The following is an 18,241-nucleotide window of genomic DNA, read 5'->3' as shown; positions in this document are numbered from 1 at the left end:
AATTTTTCATCTACTTTCTAGATCTGCAATTAGATTATAGGCTTGTGTAGACAAAAATACCACTTTCAGAAATAGGTCCTTTCTTTGCGTTGTATTGCTTCTAAATTGTTGTATTTTTAAGCTACATTATAAAGTGCTAGATTTGAACTATAAAAGGAGGTTTTAAATAGAAAAATTAGAAGTCCCCTAATGCCTAAATTAGCAAGTGGCTATTGTAAACACACTACCTATAATGTGCCAAAATCATACACTAGGGGGGGGGGGGGGGTGTTGATTGATTATTTCTACATTTTGGGGGGTGCATACATACATTGATCTCATGGAGTTTTGTTTCAAATGTTAGTTTGGTGTTAGACTGAGGTTGACAAAGAGGAACTATCAGAAATGGGGTGCCTTGATAATTGATCATCTAAGAAGACATCATAAGGAAGTATTTCCTTATCTATGTTCCAAAGAACTGCCCTCTTCCATTGATCTACCACCTGTTAAAATAATTTTAGATGTCATTTATTTTAGTATCAATAAATATTGCTTTGATGTCATTGACAAGGCAATTGAACCTTATGACATTTGGATGCATCTTTGGAAAGTATATGGAGATCCTACAGTTCCTCCATTTCCAGAAGATATTCTATCTTTAGTCACTCTAGTTATAGTACCTTGAACTCTAGATGAGATCACACATCCTGATACTGCTGTTGATTCTATTGATCCAGTTCCAACCACAGATGCTCCTAATTCAGTGCAACAAGATATACCATGTCTTCCTATTTTAGCTTCATGGGATGACTTCCTTCTAGACATTGCAAGGTTATTCGTGGAGTCTCACATTGAAGATGTGGGAGACATCATCAATGACATTAATATTCTCTTTGTTGAAGAGACTTCTTCACTCATTATGAGGGTACACTCTAACCCTCAACCACTTGATCTTTCTAACATGATTGTGGACATTTCTTTACAGAAAATGGAGAAGGACTCTTTCACTTATAAGGAGTTATATCAGTCTTTGGAGATTGTATTTTAGTTTCCTCAAACATCATATCTTCTAAGGATTCTTCCTACTAGTTTGGGAGCATTCTCTACTACACCTATGACACCATTTCTTCCCACATGGAGAACCATCATTTAGGTTTCATGATGCAACTTCTTCAGTCATCAAGAAGCTTCAATCATGGGTTTGCATTCATTATTGAGGGGAGGCAACATTGGTTCTCTTCCTACATCTTCCTATTCAGATTCTTCATCATCTTTGGAGGTTGATTCAGTTTCATCCATGGACATGTTACCTTGTTTGCCACCTTATCTTGGACATCCACTAGATTGGTTTGTGACATCTTCATTCATCAAGGACTTGTTGACATATGAGTAGACTTTAGAGGTAGCATCCACACCATACTACATATAGATCCCTCTTCCATCTTCCTATCCATAGTGGGAAGCATATTTGCATCTACACTTAGTGTATTTTCTTTCTAAAGGGGGAAATTTTTTTTGTAGGCATTGGATTCTCTTTTGTCTTCAAGCACTCATCATCAGGAGATCCTTCACTAAGGGGGGAATTTCATCGAGGGATTATCTATTGTATATGCATGATGTATGTCTTAATGAGGGGGTATTGTTTACTTCATCCATTCATGCATCTTTCTTTATTGTACATATCTCTCTTTTTGGGGGAGGGTTTTTCCCATGAGGATTTCCCTCTTTCTCCATTTGTAAAGAGATTTCATTGCATGTGTACTTGGGTACCTAACATGGCCTAGTAGCTGGGACCCATTATGTATTTCATCATAGCTTTTCGTAGCTAAAGTGCATTCCCCTAAGTTGCACTTAAGGGGGATGTTAGTGTAAATAATTATTATTTACACTTTACTTAAGTTTACTTAGGATAAATGCATTATTTTATTATTTATTAGGTTAGACACCTAGGAGTTTGCATACTCATATGAGTTGTCATGTTGACAACACAAGAGTAAGCAACTCTAATTTAGCGCATTGTGTCTACAACACTGGAGTTTGCATAATCAACTAAGTCATCCTGTTGACAACATAGTTGTTCACACTCTTAATTAAGCACATGGTGTCTAAAATATAATTTTACTTGACACACTGTTGTAAGCTTATCCTCTCATCATCGCACTAACTCCTGTACTTAATGGAGGACAAGCCACTCTTGGTGGACATGTGCTTAGTTGTGAGGCTTATCATATTGCTAACTCCTAGACATTCTAGAAGCATTTTAGAGGCCTTTATATACATGAACTCTTAGTGTACTTGAACATCAATACAATATCAATTAAATATCATATTGTTCTTTTGATCATACTCTATTGGTCTATTTTGTGCTAGTTGTTGAGCTTCTTGGTCTTGGGTGATTTTTCCCTAAGGCAAATTCTTACATGGTGATTTTGTAGATGTGTGTGCTAGAAAATGTGACTTGTTAAGAGCATGGGTTAACAAACAAACATTAGTTAAAAACTTTGAAAGTGCATCAAAGATTCATCAACATGAGAAGAACAAACATTAACTAATGCTTGCTTGGGTTTTGCAACCCTAAGCAGCTAACAAACCCAATCTTCCAGCCACCTCTACAACTCAACAAGGGCACCCATAAGAGGCCTTGTTGGTGTGTTAAGATGGGGTTATCTTTGGTGTGCTCTCCCAAACACAACAAAAGTAGGAATCTCTTGAATGATTATGCAAATGTGAGTGCAAATGCAATATGAACCTAGGCTAAATGAGATGAGGAATACCTCAAGAAATGGCTATGGAAAAAGCCATACTTGAGGGTATTCAATGATGAAATGTGAAATGCAACCAAGAAACTAATGAAATGTGCAAGCTAAACTAAGATGAAGATGCTAATGCATGAAGAAACTAGATTAAAAATGCATGAAGAAAACTAAATCAGTTACCAAATTGTTAGTATGATCCTAAGAATCTCTATGAACATCAAACTACAATGAAAACTCTTAGCATGAGAACTCAAAACTCAAAATGACATGGTAACAATGCAAAAATGGGAGATGCAAATGCTTGAGACAAGCCCTCTATTTATAGGCTTGAGGGAGGGCTTGGTGAGGTGGAATCCATGTAGATGCCACATAAGGTGACTTGCAAGCCATGCAAATGGTCAAGAATTCAAAGTTTGCTCACACATGTGTGAGAAAACTTGAGAAGAAGAGTGGGAGACAAGAGTGTGTAGGCATGCCATCTGACACATGTGTGAGCACACTCTTAGGCTAATGAGGGGGATTAGAGAGAAGATTAGGAATGATTAAGTGGGATTAGAGAAGAAGTAGGCTTAAGAGGGTGAAAATGATGGTTATAGGCTAGGCTCTAGGTTAGGCTTAAGATTAAATTAAATGAAATTTAATTTAATCATGGGTTTAGAAGAATTAATAGGATGTGAGGATTTAAATAAATAAAATTTATTTAAAAAGGGGGAAAGATGGAGGATCATGTGTTAAATTAATTTAACACATTAAAGCTAGAAGTATTCAAATTAGATTTAAATACTTAAGAGAATGAAATCATTTAATTAATTATTTTAATTAAATAAGTAGAGGAATGCGAGCAATATAATTAATTAATTAATAATTAATTACAATGTCACAGGAAATATTAATAAATTAATATAGTCTTTAGGGATGATTTTAAGCGTCTACAAGATGTCATTTATTTCAATGTCAATAAATATTGCTTTGATGTCATTGACAAGGCAATTGAACCTTATGACATTTGGATGTGTCTTTGGAAAGTATATGGAGATCCTACAGTTCGTCCATTTCTAGAAGACATTCTATCTTCAATCACTCCAATTATAGTACCTTCAACTCTATATGTGATCACACCTCTTGATGCTCCTGTTGTTTCTACTAATCTAGTTCCAACCATAGTTGCTCCTGATTTAGTGCATTAGGAAATACCATGTCTTCCTACTTTAGCTTCATGTGATGACTTCCTTCCAAAAATTGTAGGGCTATTTGTGGAGTCTTACATTGAAGATGTGGGAGACATCATTGAGGACATCCATCTTCTCTTTGTTAAGGAGACTTCTTCTTCACTTGTTGCAAGGGAACACTTTGACCCTCAACCACTTGATCTTTCTTTCGAGACTAACATGATTGTGGACACTTCTTTACAACAGTTGGATAAGGACTCTTTTACTTTAGAGGAGACATATCTATCTTTGGAGATTGTATTCCAGTTTCCTTAGACATCATATCTTCTAAGGATTCTCCTACTAGTTGGGGAGCATTCTCTACTACACCTATGGCACCATTTCTTCCTACAAGGAGGAACATCATTCAGCTTTCATGGTGCAGCTTCTTCAGTCATGAAGGAGATTCTTTCATGTGTGTGCATCCATCATTGAGGGGAGGCTACATTGCTTCTCTTCCCATATCTTCCTATCAGGACGTTTCATCATCTTTGGAGTTTGATTCACTTACATACATAGACATGTTACCTTGTTTGTCACCTTCTTTTGGGCATGCACTAGATTGGCTCATGGCATCTACATTCATCAAGGACTTGTTGACATATGAGTAGAATTCAGAGGCTGCATCCACACCATACTACATCTGGATCCCTCTTCCATCTTCCTATCCACAATGGGAAGCATATTGGCACCTATACTTGGTGTATCTTCTTCTTAAAGGGAGAATCAAGCACTTATCATTATGAGATCCTTCACTAAGGGGGGGATTTCATGGATGGATTCTCTATTATATATGCATGATGTATGTCATAATGGGGTAGTCTTGATTACTCTATCCATACATGCATCTTTTTTTATTGTATTTATCTCTCTTTTTGGGGGAGGGTTTTTCCCATGAGGTTTTCCCTCTTTCCCTATTTTCAGAGAGATTGCATTTTCTTGCATTGCATTCTATGTACAACATGGTCTAGTATCTGGAACCCATTATGCATTTCATCATAGCTTTTGTGAGCTTAAGTGCATTCCCCTAAGTTGCACTTAAGGGAGGGTGTTAGTGTAAATAATTATTATTTACACTTTGCTTAGGATAAATGCATTATTTTATTATTTATTAGGTTAGGCACCTAGGAGTATACATACTCATATGAGTTTTGATGTTGACAACACACGAGTAAGCAACTTTAATTTAGCACATGGTGTCTACAACATAATTTTACATGTTACACCTTTATAGGCTTATCCTCTCATCATCGCACCAGCTCTTGTGCTTAATGGAGGATAATCCACTCTTGGTGGACATGTGCTTGGTTGTGAGAATTATTAGTGTGCTGACTCCTAGTCAGTCTAGAGGCCTTTATATTCAGGCAATCCTAGTGTGTTTGAACATCAATACATCAATTGAATTTTATATTTTTATTCTAATCATACTCTATCGGTCTATTTTGTGCTAGTTGTTAAGCTTCTTGGTCTTGGGTGAATTTTCCTTGAGGAAAATTCTTACAGAACTTCCTTACAAGCATCACAACACCTTGCCAAGATTCCACTTGCTTGCCTAGGGCCCGCTTGTAATAATAGTTAACTACCTTCCACAACCTCCAAAACTAGTATATACATAGTATATAAATGTCATTTCTTGATTCCCAAAGGCCATGAATTTTCAACCATGGGAAGTCAAGCTTTAGCCATGTTCATTGTTGATTGCTCAAAACTAGGCAACAGGAATGTAAAAACTAAATAATTTTGAAAACCATGTCCCATTCAATATTGGCACATGCCAATCAACTGTTCCACCTAGAAATGCCTTACAAGTATCACAAGGCCTTGCCAAGCTTCCACTTGCTTGCCTAGGGCTCACTTGTAAAAATAGTTAACTACCTTCCACAACCTCCAAAACTAGTATATACATAGTATATAAATGTCATTTCTTGATTCCCAAAGGCCATGGATTTTCAATCATGGGAAGTCAAGCTTTAGCCATGTTTATTGTTGATTGCTAAAAACTAGACAACAGGAATGTAAAAACTAAATAATATTGAAAACCTAATAAAATGAAGACTAATGATCTAAAAAAACTTGCACAAGATCAATACATGAATCCAAGAAACTATTCCATCAAGAACAATAGGCACACCAATTAGACAAAATAAGGAATCCTTCTAAAACTCATTTTCTGTCAGCAAATCCTTTGGTTTCATTAATTGTCTATACATGTGATTCAACCAACCCCTTGAAAGAAGTTATTTCATGTTTATATATCCTCCTCTAACTACCTTGGTCCTTGATTCAAGTTAAAACTACCCATCTTTCCTTTTCCTAGAAAAGCATTGCAATTTTGCAAAAATTGCAAAGTTGTTAATGAACAATTTTGCATTCTAGGTCTCCAAACTTGTCTAGTTTGGTTTCAATCCTTATAAATTGGACCTAAAACACCTAAAGACCCATTTCCAAACACTTCTTGCCCCATTTTAGACATGTTTCCATGTTTTGCCTTATAAAGCAATTTTAAGCAATTTTATGGTTAACACGACCTAATTGCTAACAACATGACTCAAACTTGAATCCTACTTAACCATACCTCCTAAACCTACCTTGGGACTATAATTTTAGTTGTTATTCAATCAAATGGTTGTCTAGACCATTTACAAGCCAAAAAATTGTCTTAGGGTTTTGTCTCACCCCAAGGTGCTCCTGCACCATACTCCCCCTACAAGAAGAAGCCTAAGACACCTATGGCAAGAGGAATTCTTTGCCAATGCCATGCTTCTTGAAATCACTCTCAGCCACCCAAGTTGCCTTAGCTTCAAGAGTATCCTTCCATTTCACTAGATGTTCTTTGTAAACCTTGTTTTTTGTGCTCTTTTTCACCCTAGAGTCCAGTATCTTCTCCACTTGTGGTTGCTTCTTCTCAAGTACCTGCAAGTTTGATACATCCTTATGTTTCTTTATCTGATATTCCTCTTCATCAATACCTAGACCCTTGTAAGGGATCAAGTCTTTAACATTGAAAATGAGAGAGATAGAAATGTCTTTTGGTAGGTCAATCTTGTAGGCATTGGATCCATACTTCTCTAGCACTTTACATGGCCCAATCCTCTTCATCTGCAACTTGCTTGGGATGCCCTTCTATAGTCTAGATTTGTTTAAGTAGACCATGACCAAATTTCCAATTTGAAATTTTAAATCTCTCCTCCATTCATCATTACTTACCTTCAACTTCTAATTTTCTTGCATCAAGGTCCTCTTAACTTGATGTACTTCCTTCATAGATTGAACAAAATCATTAGCATTCCCATTGATGGTGTCATGTGTTGGTAGGTCTATCAACTCTATGATGCCCCTTGGATGTGTCCCATATACTATTTGGAAAGGGTTTAGTCTAGTAGTTCTATTTGTTCTATCATTATAGGCAAATATTTCCTAAGGTATTACTTGCTCCCAACTCTACCCATATTCTTTAGTGAGACACCTTACGAGGTTGCCAAGGACCCTATTAATGACCTCTGTCTTCCCATCTGTTCGAGCATGGTAGGAAGAACTATGAGCTAGGTTTGTATCCAATCTCTTCCATAGGGTCTTCCAAAAATACCCCATAAAATTGACATCTTTGTCAGCAACTATGCTTCTTGGTAAGCCATGTATTCTAAACACCTCCTTAAAGAATAGATTAGCTATATTACTTGCATCATGTGTTGTTTTGCATGGGATGAAATGGCTCATCTTGTTGAACCTCTCAACTATAAAAAACACACTATCTAATCCTATCTCAGTCATAGTAGGCCCACTATGTAATCCATGCTAATGCATTCCCAAGGCCTATTAGGAATAGGGAGTGGTTAATAGAGTCTTGCATTAAATGAAGTGCCCTTTAGCTATTGACATACACCACATTGTTCTACATACCTCCTCACATCCCTTTGCATCTTGGGCCAGTAGTAAAAACTTTCGCCTAGGTCTAGGGTCTTGTTAAGGCCAAAATGCCCACTCATTCTTACATTGTATTTTTCTTGAATGAGATTCTCTCTCATGGATCCCCTTGGGATGCACAATTGTTGGCCCTTAAAAAATAACCCATTCTACAATGTATATTTAGAAAAATAACTATGAAAATGGTTTTCAAGATTAGTACAAACCTTGTATGCCTCTAAAAAATCAATATCCTCACCATACATATCCTTAAATCCTTCTAGTCCTATGCTTTGCAATTTGACTTCTTGAATTGTCAAGAACCTCCTGCTTAAAGCATCTACCACCTTTTTGTTTGTTCCCTTCTTGTGTTTGATAGTAAAAGTGTAGGACTACAAGAATTCCATCCACTAGATATGCCTCAAAGTAAGCTTCTCTTGTGAATTGATGAAGCTTAGTGCTTGGTTGTTAGTAAAGACAACATACTCCTTAGGCAATAGGTATTGCCTTCACTTCTTATTGGCTTGGATAAGTGCATAGAGCTCCAAATAATATGTTGAATACCTTGTCTTGGCTTCATTGAGTCTCTCATTGAAAAATACCATAGGTCTTCCCTCTTGGCTTAGTACTACCCCAACTACAATGTTATTAGCATCACACTCTTGAAGGATTTGAGCAATATGCAAAACAAATCTATGAAGCCCTCAAATACCTGCATGTAGAAAACCTATCATAGAGAAGAAAAAGACAAGAAGAGGCAAGGATTTGCTTTGGAAATATGAAAATTATATTCTCAGGAAAAGAAAAGATGCAAAATACTTACAAACGATCTATCCTTATAGTAGGAGATCGAAACCCAAAAAGGGTAACCTAAAAGGTACAAAGGGTAACCTAAAAGGTAAATATTATTTAATAATTACTAAATAATTATTAAATGAGATGCAAAAGTGCACACATAAAATTTTTAGGAAGGGGAAAAAGGTAATTTAATTAATGAAATTAAATTAACCTTTTTCTCTAACACCCCCCCTTAATATGAGCAAAAATGCAGTTACAAACAATGTAGAAAGAGCAAGGAAACTACAATGAAATGCTGAAAGAAAACTTGGGTCCCAATAGCAAGGCTTGATAAGGTACCCAATCACAAAAAAATCTCTATGAAATAGAGAAACAAATAAAATCCAATGTGAAAAAATCTACTCCAAAAAGAGATAATAAAAAACCTAGTGAACGACTGTAGAAACCTCCAACTAGAGGAATGTTCTAGAAAATAGGAACAAAGAATGATCATGAAGAAACATCATTGAAGCATGAAGAAGTCACAAATTCTGTCAAAAAAAATTATTGATTTGTAAAACCTCCTCTGAAATAGAACTTGACCAGGTAGAGAAGACTATAATCTGCATCAAATTAGGAGGAATACAAAGGCAAACAACTGAACTCAAAGATATAGGTGGTATGAAACACCAAAGCCTAAAGAGTTAATTGATCAAACCAAGGAAGAATGAGAAAAAACAAAAGAACCCCCTAATGCTGACAAGGGTGAGGTGACAGGCAACTGAGAAAGTGGGCCAATAACTCCTGCAAAAAATAAAGAACCAAGAACATCAAGAGTGAGGAAGAGGTATTGTAGACACCTAAAAAACCTTTAGAAAATATAGTATTTTTATTTTCTGAAAAATTCCTGATGACATCATCATTAATTAATTAATTATTTAATTAATTAATTAATTAATTTTTATGCCATTAAATCCCTTTATCTTAATTAAAAATATTTAATTAAGGAATCCCTCCCAAAAATGTTTAAATCTTATTTAAACATTATTTCCTTATTTATTAATTATTTAATTAATAAATTGACCAAAAATCCTAAAATAAATAAAAAATTTATTTTTTGCCCAAAAATTGGCCAATTTCCTTATGACCAATAACCTCTTCCAAAATCTTCTAATCCTTCTTTAATTTTGATTAAAGGCTAATCTCATCATTTCCTACCCCTAACCCCAACTCAAAATATTTAATTAAAATTAAATATTAATCCTCATGTTTATTAAAAAAGTTTTAATAAATATCTCCTCAACCCAAACCCTTGAAATAAATAAAACTTTATTTATTTCCTAAAAATCTAATTTATCCTCACCTTAAGAAGTTCTAGACTCTTCTAGAAAGTCTTCATCCTCATCCTAGGAAATTCTAGACTATTCTAGAAAGTCTTTATCCTCATCCAAAATCTAGAATCTTCTAGAAGATGTCTTTAAACCTAATCCTAATCCCCTCCTAACCTTGTCACATTCCCTAAACATGGGTTAAAACTTACTAACCCAAGCCAAAGTTAACAAATATCTCTTCTTTCACCCACCCTCATTAAATGCCATCCACTTGCCTATCCTTAAGCTAATCCTAAACCATCCTAATCCATCCTCTAATCATTTGCACAAGCCTAAACAAGCTTAAACATTTCTAATCAAGTCCAAGTCGAATTTGCTCTCATCACCCTCAAAATATCTCAACCATAAAACTTTATGAAGTCCACTAGGTCATAAATGACTCTTACAAGCCCTTTTATTGCTCTTACAAGTCATTATGAGGGTCTTTATGAAGATTTTATCTCTTGAGCCTCCTTTGTTGACTCATCCTTGCCCTTTCCTCCATCCTCTCACCATGTGACATGTGTCACTCCTTGATTGGCTATAAAGAAGCACAATCCATGTGCTCTCCTCTCATGCAATCTGAGCCTTCCATAAGCTTTTTCCCATCCTTGCATCTTAGCCCTCAATCCCTCAAGCCTCTTGCCTATAAATTAGATCCTTCCCCTTTGCAAAATAACACAATCCATGAAGTAAAGTTATAATGCTATTTTGAGAGCCAAATCCATACTAAAGCCATCTATCCACACCAAAAATCCACAATCATCCATTGAAGCCTTTGGAAGCATATTGAGCATACATCCTATCTTTTTAGACAAAGCTACTCAACAAGAGAGCTTCTCATTGAGAGAGCCCATTAATGGCTCATATTTTCAATTGAGATCTCATCTTAGTCTATCTTGAAGTTTATGAATTTTGTTTAGTTTGTAGAAGCTTTATTTAAATTTGGTTTCTATTAGCATACTAACATTGCTCATATACATTTTGGCACGCCCGGTGGGACCCCGCATGGGTCATCTTCATTAGCTTTTTTAGTCAAGTTTTGTATGTCATTTGCTGACTTTGGCTAATTTTTCTTGTTTTTGTGATTGGTAGGATTGTATAAATTGGTTTTGTAGGTCCACATGAGCATGAAGAAGACAAAGGAACTCATAATCTATCTCATAGTGTTTGCAGATTTTTCAAGCTTATAGGTGGACAAAGAACTTGAAATTCTTCTTCTTCTTCTTGTCTATATTCTTCTTATTCCATCTACTTCTTCTTCTTCTTCTTGTGGGAGATCTTGGCCATTTTTTTTTTAAGAAAGCAAAATCATACACACTTCTTTTTAGTGCTTAAAATGAACCCCCAAATCATACTTAAATCCATTGAAAAACTAAAAATTTGCAAAAAAGAAAAAATCTTTTAACAAGTGAAACTAAACTAATCTAATCATTTGCATCCTTGCAACATCAAGGTTTTAGATACATTCATGCAAAATTAGGAACACTTCATTTTTGGGAATTTAAAAAGAACTTCAAGTTTCCATTTCAAAAGGTTCAAAATCAACACTAAGTGCACACTAAAGTTCTTTTAAAAAATCTCATAAAAACTAAGAGTCCTAAATGGTTGCCAAAAATTGTCCTAAAAGCTTTGTTATTTGTTCCAAACAAATGTCTTATTGCAAAATCTTGAATGTTTCTTAAGATTTTCATGCATCAAAACAATCTAGGAATATCATTTTTGGGCTTAAAATATGCAAACTAGAACACAAAATCTTGAATGAAAACCAAAGTCCAAAGAGTCATTTTCACTTTTGAGTCCAAAACAATCTTGAATGATCTAAGGTTAAAACAAAGCACTTCAAAGTTCTTAAAACAACACACAAAATCTCAATCTTGAATGCTCAAAAGAAAACACTTGAATGTTTAACCACTTTTCTTTGAATGCATGTTGCTAAAATCACTCTTGAATGCCATGGATTAAAATCAAATTTTCCTTGAATGCATGGTTAAAACAACAAATTCAATCTTGAATTCTAAGGATCAATTAACTATTGCAATATCAAACACTTCATTTGGAGCTTCTAAAAATTGAACAAAACAAATATCTTTTCCACATGCAATCTAGGTAAAGTTTGATTTTTGGACATTTAAGAAACCTTGTTAAGTTAAAATACAAATTTGCAAAAATCAATTTGAGTAGTTCCTTGGACTCACCTCTTTTCTAATCACCCATCAAATATTAACCATTGGTTGCAATCTCAGCGCCATTTATGGGGATGGGTCTACTTGAAAAAGGTGTTAAATGTTCCACAATCTAACTCACTCACTTGGTCTTTGAATTTTTGCTTTAACTTTATCAAAATTCTTAAATGATCAAAACTCTAGATTAAATCGATCACACTTCAAGTTTGGGCACTAAAATTGAACAACAACTGACGTGGAGAGCCTCCGGGCGCGCGCTTGAAATCGAATCTCACACACTTTTTTTTTGGGCTTAAAACAAACTCACACTCAATCTTGAATGCCTTAAAGAAAATTAATCGATACTTGACGTGGAGGGCCTCTGGGCGCGCGAGTTTGCTTTTGTTGACCCTAACTCTTCTTATTGTTTTCATTCTTCGATCGATTTACTTTTGTTGGCGCTTCAAGTTGGAATAAACATTGTATCTTAAACATGAGTGCTTGCAAAGTCTAGATCAGAAAACTTAAGCGTCAGTTGGTAAAAGAACAAATGTGTTTTTTAGCCCAAGGTCATCCAAGTCTTCTCTCCCCTTGTCGTCTTTCGAGGCCATCTTGGGTGCATAAGATTAGGATCCAAAACCTTGTTTCTTTTTAGGAGGCCTGCTTGGGGATTTCATCACCCCTTGGACGACCTCAACTCCAGCGTTCTGGCGGAGTATAAGAATCGGAAGGTGAATCGAAAGACACCTCTCTTGGGATCAAGATTTTGTCACTCGGGCTAAGCCTCAAGGAACTTTATACCCTTGAGAAGTGAAAGAGGAGAAGTGGGTTACCGCTCCTCTCGGCTGTGTGACATCTTTTTGGTCTCATCTACGGATTTGGGCCTCACGTACCTTGGGTATATCGAGGACTCCTTAGCTAAACCAACTTTCAGCCTTGTAGACAACCATCTAGGATGTTAATGTGTTTGAGGTGACTGATCGAAACATTTGTAGAACATACACACTCCTTGGCGCAAGTATCACTTTCTGAGAATCAAAAACTTCTATCTGGTTGTTTCTATCTATTGCTTGATCTTTTATTTGTTGAATGAATGTTTGCCAAACTTGGTCAATCCTAGCTTAGGGCATACTTAGCGTAGTCACTGCCTATTCCAGAAGTTGAATGAGTTGAAGCAAAACAACCAAGATCTCTCAAAGCCAAGAAGATTTAGAAATTGATGTCAGAGCAACCCAAACCCAAACAGAAGTTCCACAAAGTTAAACTCAAACCATCTCTAGCATACCAAGAACTTTCAGCCAAGAGAAAAGAAATAACACCAAGCCCACGAATTGCCAAATTCCACAAAGCAGAGGACAAAGCTACCGACGAAGCACTTCAAGAGGCCTGGTTAGAGCGCACCATCAAATTTAGCCAACATCCAGGAGTTAATCCTGCTTATGCCTTACCAACTAGGCATGATTTCTATGATTAGACACCCTTGTTTCTCCCCATCTTCTTGGATTAGCTTCACTTTAGAGTCATCTTTGTAGTAAAGCCAGCCATCTTAGGTTATCCCCTTAAGCATTATTAGCTCATCCATCTCATTTAGAATCAAACCATCTAGCCAGCAATCAACACCACACATCCAAGCCTTCAAAATTGTTGTCACTTTTGCCAAAAGTTTGCCACTCCTAAAATCTTCCAAATCCATCAATCTCACCAAGGTTATCCCTTTGACAGAGCTTTGTCTAGGGTAATCCAGCTTTGTCACTTGTTATCCCTCATCACCTTGAGCTAAAGGTTGGGATCCACAAGTGGTCAATCTCGTGTTCTTCCTAAAGGATCATCAGTCTATCCTTAAGTTGACACAATCACCACCAAGCTTGCACATAGGAAAGCAGACCTTTCGTGCTTTGGCAACATATCTTTGAAGTTAGAATCTCCAACCCAATCCTCCTTAGGTTTTTTCATATAGCTTTGCCTTAACCTAGGAAATCATTTGCATAGAGAAGCCTTCCCCCTTTTGCATCCATCAGCATTATTGCATCTCATCCCTAGGAGCATTTTTCATGCCACCCATCACTCGCTTAGCCAAGAAGAAAGAAACAATGGAGCCCTATCATTTGGATCGAACAGCCTCACCCCCCTTGAGCACTCAGCCATCCTTCAGCCCAGAGAAAGCTATGCCATCACGTACTGACATTGAAGCTTTCATGAACCAACCAGGAAATGCAGTATTGGTAAATGCCATTATAGACAAGAACAAAGAGACAATCATGGCTAATTTTCGAAGGGAAAATGTAGGAACCTTTGACTTTGGAAGACCCCCTCCATTATCAGATCCATCTCACCCATTGTTTGGGCAGCTACCACCACCCATAGGCTCTTATGATCCAAATTATCCTCAATATATGCCAAAAGAAGAGCCTCCAGCCAATCCATATGATCCAACAGACCCAAACATACCATCATCCACCCAAGTTGAAATCTCCATGCCGCAAGCCAACCCAGCCACCACCACTCCATCCTTGGTTCATACCTCTCCGCTCCAAACCCCCTTTACCCAAAATAGCTCACCGTTCACCCCCTTCACTATTGCTGCTGCTGCTCCCCAAACTAGCCTTCCAAATCCACCCATCTCCCAAATCAGTGCTAGCATCTTTGGCCAACCTCAGCAATATACAACAGGGATGCCACCCATGGGGCCAAGTAATCAACCTTTCATCACCCCCAGCTTGTTCACTGCAGCCCAACACACAATCCCATCATTTCCATTAGGTCTTGGGAGCTCAATACCATTAGCCACAAATCTACAAGCTACTACCCTCACTCCACAAAGCTATCAAATCCCACAAGCTACTACCAATTTTCTACCAAGCTCCCAAGTGACCCCAGCCCCTGCCACCACTCTACCAAGCTTCCAAATCCAACCACAAAGCTATCAAACCCCATCAGTTCCATTCCCAAGCTTTCAATTCCCACCACCTCCACCACCAACTAATCCATTACCTCCAATTACCAACTACTTTTCAATGCCACTTCTAGGAGGTAATCCACCACCCCAGCCAACCACCAATTATTTGCAGATACCATCCCAAATGGGGGCACAACCCACATATATTGGTCAAACCCCACAAGCCCCCCGATCCTTTCCCCAAGCCTCTCAACCATCTTATACCTTACCTCCACAAAGCAATCCATTTATCCCACAGCCAGCTTCTGTTCCTCAATCCCAACCTCAAATCCCATATCAACAGCAACCCTCGCAGCACATGCAGCAATATGCGCCACCTCCCCCTCAGCAACCTGTCATCCATCATGCAACTGCCCAAACAATGTACAATCCCTATCAGCAAATCCCTCATAGCCATCCATATTCAGCGGCCCCATCCAGCACATACCTACCTCAAGGCACTCCTACATTGGGGGCACCCCAGCCATCACCTATCAATTCAGAATGGGAGCAAATGAAGATAGCTCTGAAAGCCATCCAAGAAGGGAATGATCCGAAGACATTCAAGTTTGAGAATGTGTGTCCTTACCCATTTGACAGAGCCATTACCATGACACCATTTCCCAAACACTTTGAGGTACCCAAATTTGACAAATTCAGAGGAAAAGGAGACCCTGTCACACATATCAAAGAATTTTACATGCACTGCCAAGACGTAGCATACAATGATGTCTTCCTCTTGCGCCTTTTTCCCAAAAGCTTAGCTGGACCAGCTCTTGAATGGTTTTATAGAATCCCCTATGGCACAATTAAAAACTTTGCTGAATTATCTGAGGCATTTGTAGCCCAATATGCCCATCTTGTTGAAACAGAGCTATCAATAGTTGATCTTGTCCACACCAAGCAAAAAGGTGGAGAAAGCCTTGCCGAATACCTGCAAAGATGGCAAACCCTTACCACCCGCATATCCTGCACCTTGCCAGAACGCCATGTTGTGAAAATGTTTATTGATAATGCCCATCCTAGCTTGGCTCACCACATGACCATGAACTGTTTGCAAACCTACAAAGATATCAAAGAGAAAGGAATGATCCTTGAGCAAGGACTCATTAAAGATGGTGTGGTCAAGCTTTACAAGGAAGCCAACCAAAATCAATCACATTCCAATGACAAGTCTAGGTATTGGAACAAAAACAAGCACGTTGCAACAGATGGCGTCACTGACACCAGACATGTGAATATTGTTGGTCCTTCTCACAACCAGTCCAACCCACCATATCAACCAAAAAATCAACAAGCTATCAACTACCAACAACAGAATAACCAAAGCTATCAAAACCACAATCCAAGACCCAACTTCCAAGGGTCTAGCAATCAAGCTAATGCCATCAATGTAGCTGCAGGACAAAAGCCTAGATTCCAACCTACACCTAGAAACTATACACCCCTTGGTGAACCATTGGATGTCATTTTTGAGAAATTAGTCAAAGAAAACCTCATCAAATTTCCTCCTACCCAGCAAATTGACCCAAGCCAATCCAAAGCTGCATGGTACAAAGATAATGAGTACTGCAAATTTCATAGGGTAAAAGGTCACACTACCCTCAGATGCATGAAACTAAAAGACTATGTGCAGGACCTCATTGATTGGAAGGAAATCACTGTTGGTGCCCAAACCTCTCCCAATGCAGGCTTACAGATCTATCAAAATGCTTTTCCTCCACACCACAACCAAAATCCTGGAAAAGCACCTATCCAAACCAACAACAACAACACCAACAACCGTCAGCCAAACCAACAGCATGGGAAGAACAATGACCACACTTCATCCTATATAGACTATGGTAGCCTTATAGGTTGTATATCCGAGAAAGAGCCTTCCGTCAATGTTATCAATATCCAAGGACCAAACAATGAGTGTGCAGTCACCACTCGAAGAGCGCGATTTAACATCGCAGGCCCACCTATTACACCAACACCATCAGCTCCATCAAAAAGCCAGTACAATATCTTGGAACACCTTGGGAACATGCCAGCCCAAATCTCCATTTTAGACCTTCTTCGCACTAGTCCTGTGTACAAGAACATCCTTGATAGTGCTCTCATAGAATCTCGTGTCCCTTTTGATATCAATGCTACTGATTTTTGTAATCTTGTTGGACACCTCTCATCCTCATGTGCCCTATCATTCAAACCCACCGACATACCCGTGGTCGAGCCAGATCACACCCTTCCGCTTCGCATAGCCATCATGGTATCCAACTTTGCTGTAAAAAGAGTAATGATAGATAATGGATCAGCCTTGAATATTTGCACCCTAAAATTCATAAAACAAGCTGGGTATACTGAGGCAGATATCATCAGTGAGGTTATCACCATCAAAGCTTATGACAACTTGGAAAGAACCACAGAAGGAACTATTTTGCTGCCAATCAAGGTTGGGCCAGTCATCCAAGAGACACTCTGCCATGTTATTGATCTAAACCTACCATTTAACATCCTCCTTGGTCGCCCATGGATTCATGCCATGAAAGCCGTTCCATCCACTTACCATCAGTGCATCAAATTTCTGCATCAAGGCACTGAGGTAACCATCCATGCCGATCCAGAACCCTTTGCTTACTGCAATGCGGTTGAAGCTTCATATACAAACCATTGCCCTGGAATTGATATTGGCACATCCATCGCCAGCTCATCCCACACTTATAATGACCCAGAAACCATCCTCGCCTCTACCCTGTCTACCGTGAAGATCAATAACAAAGGTTGTGGAGAGTATAGTCTGTCAGATGCATTTGTTGTCGGGGCACTCCCACTTGATCCACATGCCCATGGACGACCGACATATCACAAAGCTAAGGAGGTTCCACCTCCTCGATACAAACAGTTTGGCCCAACAACCTTTGTATCCTCAAAAATCCCTCTTCATGAGGAGCTCACTCCAGATATCAACAAATGGTTACATAAGGATGCACCTCAAAGAAATCAAGCACGCCTTGATCACTTCAGCCAAAAGTATCCCCAAGAACATAAGCTCATCACTGAAAAATGGAACTATCAAGGTGGTGGTCTAGGACCAGAAGAAAGAGGCATGCAGTGCCCCATCGATGCACATAAGTGGGAATCGAAGTCAGGTCTTGGCTTTGGC

The sequence above is a fragment of the Cupressus sempervirens genome, chromosome 8 (genome assembly GCF_028749045.1).
Source record: "Cupressus sempervirens isolate cs-2001-9-10 chromosome 8, ASM2874904v1, whole genome shotgun sequence".
NCBI lineage: Eukaryota > Viridiplantae > Streptophyta > Pinopsida > Cupressales > Cupressaceae > Cupressus > Cupressus sempervirens.
This window is presented reverse-complemented; position numbering follows the sequence as displayed.